The sequence below is a fragment of the Microtus ochrogaster genome, unplaced genomic scaffold, assembly GCF_000317375.1.
Source record: "Microtus ochrogaster isolate Prairie Vole_2 unplaced genomic scaffold, MicOch1.0 UNK76, whole genome shotgun sequence".
Classification (NCBI taxonomy): domain Eukaryota; kingdom Metazoa; phylum Chordata; class Mammalia; order Rodentia; family Cricetidae; genus Microtus; species Microtus ochrogaster.
In genome coordinates, this window is record NW_004949174.1 from 1,848,080 (window position 1) to 1,852,954 (window position 4,875).

Genomic DNA, 4,875 nt, shown 5'->3' on the forward strand with positions numbered 1-4,875 from the left:
GAGCAGGAAGTGAAGAGAGCGAGAGAAGGAAGTGGCCGCTTTTTTAAAGGGAGAGAGACCACGCCCCAATGGGCAGGTATCTCAGCGGCTATAGGCTGGAGGAGCGGAAGGACCTCCCGCAACACAAAGCAATGTGTCTTACGATCTCTGAAGATTACATGGAGGGAGGTGTGGTGGATAGGTAAAAAGAAGAGGAGGAGAAGAGGGAGAGTGAACTAGGATTGGAATGTAAAATGAAAAATATTATTTTCTTTATTTTAATTAATTAATTGAAAACAGTTTGGCTCTTAATTACACTTTCTTGATTCATTTTTTTTGCTTGTCTTCCCTCCAATGATCTTGGCCAGGATAGTGCTGTTTTATAGGATTATCATCATCATCATCATCATCATCATCATCATCATCATCATCATCATCATCATCATCTTCATGATTTCTACTTTTTTGCTTTGTTTTGTGGGATTAGTTCTGTATTCTGAGGAATTTTTTAATTCATAGATCCCTTTCGATCACTTATTTTATCTTGATTTTTTTGTCTTGTTTGATTTTCTTCCCCAAACTGCTTCCGGTTGCCTGGTTGTCCCAGTTTCTCTTGATTTATACTTGGTTTGCAATCTTTAGAGAAGCTCAGATTATTCCTTTGGCATTTCATCCTCTTTTTCTGTTCCTGCTAGCCCTGCTGTGCTGGTCCTACTGCAGCTGGATGCTCTCACTGGCCCTGCTGTGAGCTGATGGCTCCCCTCAGGCTTGTGCTGATGTGACTCTCCTACCAGAGGCTTCCAGAGATCACTCTGCACTCCCCTACAAAGCTGGTTGTATTGCTAAAAGGGGTGGGTTTGAGGGGCCCTCTCTTCGGATATACATGCCTCATCAGGACAGGGCACACAAGGTCCCCTTCCGGCCTATGCATGGCATCAACAAATATCCAAACAGGCGAGTCTCTCATTCTTGCCTCCTGCAGTCTGGAGCCGAAGAATCTAGAATTCAGAACCTCTAGATGGGGTTGGGAAACCCACTTTAATCCCCAGACCTATGGAAAGGAAAGGCATGGTGGCACAGGCCTTTAAGTCCAACACCACAGACAGACAGTGGTGGCTCTCCAGGGCTCACTGGTCAGACAACGTCATGAGTGAGACACCATATTTCAACAAGTAGAGCAGGCAGGTCCTGAGGAACAATGCCCCATGTTGCCCGTTGGACTCCACATGCATACACATACATATACACTAGCACTTGTATGCTCATGAACAAACATGCATACACACAAAATGTCACTTCTATTAGTGCCCATCTGTCACCATGAGTCCACATTGTATCATCTGACTTTAAAATAAGACAGCGGAGACAGACAATGGGAAGTGATGTCTCATGATTGTGTCTTGAAATGTTATTGCCACAATGCTAAGTAGCCCACCTGTCACTAGAGCTTTGAACAGAACAAAGCCTGGTGTTGTCAAGTACCCAGATGATCACGGGATGGTGAGCCTTATGTCAAATTAAGGTGAATCACATACAAAGGAATAAATAGCTCACAGAGTCTGACGAGAATGTGCCTGTGACAGCCATGTCCAGGGAGAACCAGAATGCACCAAAAGTGGGGGAGAAACTTCCAGTCTGAATAAACCAGGGCATAGACACAAACACAGAGGCTCCCAAGAGCCCCATGGAAGAGCAGACACCAGAAGAATGTATGACTGCAAGCTTTGGCTTCTGAAGCCAGCAGCTAGAGGCCTGCAAAGGTTGCAGAGCTGTGCCAGCCCCAGCATCATCCAACCAGCACACACAGAGCCCAGAGGAGTGGAGAAAAGAGAATGACCCAGCAGGCCCATAAGAGACCAGATGGGTGGCCAGAGGCCTCAGCTGTAACTCAGTGGGATCTTAGATTTAAGTCACTGGTTCTGTGATCTCCAATTTCATCCCCTGTAGAAGAAAGGATGTAGAAGACACCAATATCTTCCAAGAATCATATAGCCCTTTGGTGACACGAAGGCTGTGAATTTCCTTGAGAGAAAAAAGTACTCATGTTTAGCCTAAAATAAGCCAGTCGATTACCACACACTTCCCCTCCCCACCAGAGGCCCCAGAGAACAGCCTCAAGCTAAAAGGGTTCTAAGCATCATTTTCAATCCAGACATGTAAGAAAGGTTTTGTCTATAGAAGATCATAGACATTAGGCTCCAATCAGGTGCAGAAAGACACAGAAGGCAATGACCAAAGGCTTATGTGTTCTAGATACTCACTGACTCCAATTCTGTCTTCCTCATTCAGAACCTGGGAACAAATAAACTTAGTTGAGGCCCTGAACACACAGAGAAGCCAGACCTGCTGGAAATGACACCATGGCCCAGTTTCCTGGGATAATGACCCCAGCACGCCCTCAGCAGAGGCTGAGCCAGGCAATCTCACTGGACTCACAGTGAATGAGAGCTCCAGACTCTGTAGACACCAGATGCTTCTTCACTCCCTGGAATATAGACCTTAATGCTTACCTGTATGTTCTGCCTAGGAGACATCTACCACCAGCTCTAGTCCAAGCTGTCAGGTTATTACAATGGTTGGAAGGAAACATGGAAGGCCTGGTGGCATTTGAATTAGGGTGGCCATCTTCTGCTTACCACATCAAGTCTGAGATAAGAACTCATCCTGGAGAGCACTCATCTCTCCTTTGGGACTGGGGACAAGGAATGAATTGTGAAAATGGACTGCAAGAGAGTCTCCGTGCAAGTGCAGGTGGTGTCCAAAGGTTCTAACAGCTGTCTTAGAGTCACCAGGGGTGAGTAAAATGTATTTCTTTTCACTGCACAGCCTAAGTTCCCCAGGTGCTCCTGATAAGCAGACACAACCTCCAGGTACCACACCCTGAGTACAGGCCTCTTTTTAAATTTTATTGAATTTTGGTGACTTCTACATTTTTCTCTTCTCCACCCCTGCCTGTCACCTCTCATCCTTTCCTCTCACAAGGCCCCCATGCTCTCAATTTATTCAGGAGGTCTTGTCTTTTTCTACTTTTCATGTGTAGTATGAAGAATCAGCCTGTGTCCAGCCACCCGGCTAGCTTAACCCCTGAAATAAGAAATTGTATTAATGTAATTACTGACTGACCCATTATCTAGAATGCTATTGGCCAATTCTCACATATTAGTTTAACCCATATCCATTATTGTGCATCACCACTTGACTGTGTCTTACCAGCATGAGTCTAACCAGCGTCCATATTGGGAAGGAGAACCACAGCGTCTGCCTGACTCTGCTCTTCTTCCCATCATTCAGTTCTGTCTCTCCTGCTACCTAAAATGCTGCCCTATCAAAACGCCAAGGCAGTTTCTTTATTCAACCAATGAAAGCAACACAAATATAGAAGGACCCCCTACACCATTTCTCTTTTTCTGTTTAAACAAAGTGAAAGGCTTTCACTTTAACATAGTAAAATTACATATAACAAAACAGTTATCAAGCAAGAATTCAGTTAAAATATTTATATCCATTTTGTCTTTTATCATAACAAAGGAAAATGATAACTATAGCTATTGATTCTTCAACTCCATCAAAGACTCCAGAAGGATATAATATTGCCTAAGTAAATGAGAAATAAGCAACTTCCATAACTCTAGAAATGACAGAGACATCTCGCTGCCTGGACAGTAGCCCAATGGTTTTCTGTACTGTTGGGGCATCCATTTTCGGCCTTCAGGCTCATAGTATCCAGCAGACTTTTCTATTAAGCAGGAAATTTTAAAGACAGTTCATTCACTTTCTTCTGTGTCTTGCAGAATGTCTTGCAGACCCTTTCATTTATCAGGAAAGCTGAAGGATCATCTTCCCTTTAGGAAAGTTCAGCAGTCCTCTCTCTGTGGGTTCTTTGTGTCCAGTTTATGTACCAGTCCAGGCAAGAGCAGTTTCCTGCCCAAATGGATATCCAACTCTATAAGGAGCCTCTTCAATGCCTATCTTCCTCTTGAAGTAGATAGGTGCTGCCAGAAGCAGACGTGTCTCATTGTCATGAAAAGCCCCAAGTTATTAAAACATTTTAAATGCCATATTCTGTAGTCTTTGAAAGATATGAAGAGTGCCTATCTACATGAAATATCTCTCTATATCTAGAAAATCTAACTAACATGACTATAAGCTTGACTATTATTGATGATTATCCATTAGCAACTTATACTTCCTAATTATACATATTTTTAAATGAACTACATAATCACAATACCTTAATCAAGAGCAGAAATATAGGTATAAATATGATAAAATTGACCTTAGACTTGTATCAATAAATCAATATTTACACCAATGCAAATTATTCATATCTATATCATATCCCCCATTAAATGTAAAAGAACATTTATAAACAATATTTGGGAATACGGCTGTAATTATTTTCCTCCAAACTGATTTGTGGATATGGGGGTGCTGTTAATCAAGTCTTTCAAAGTATATCCTGTATGCTAGGTTTATCTCAGTCGGCAGTTGAGCAAAGTAAGTTTTTGAGGATGTTCATAGCAAGCTTTCAGGAGGGTGTGGTCTTTCATACCGTATTGGCCTAGAAGCAATCCACAGGGTCGCATCTTCTGTGAAAACAAAAGAAGAACCTCTTTTCCAAATCATCATATCCTTACACCCAAATTCTGAAGTCAAGATGCCTTTATAATATACATCCTGGTTTACCTTAGCAGCCCACGCAATGAGATGTACCTCTGTACTTAGCTCCTTTACAGTAAAAAAAAACAAAGTGAAAAAAAAAATCAAAGAAAACACAATAATATATAAAAACCAGACTCTGTGAATTTTCCATTTTTATGAGGCTTATTTTTCTTTTTTTTAAATCTATGACTATGTGTAATCTGTCTCTTTAAACACTTTACCCTTTTATTAAAG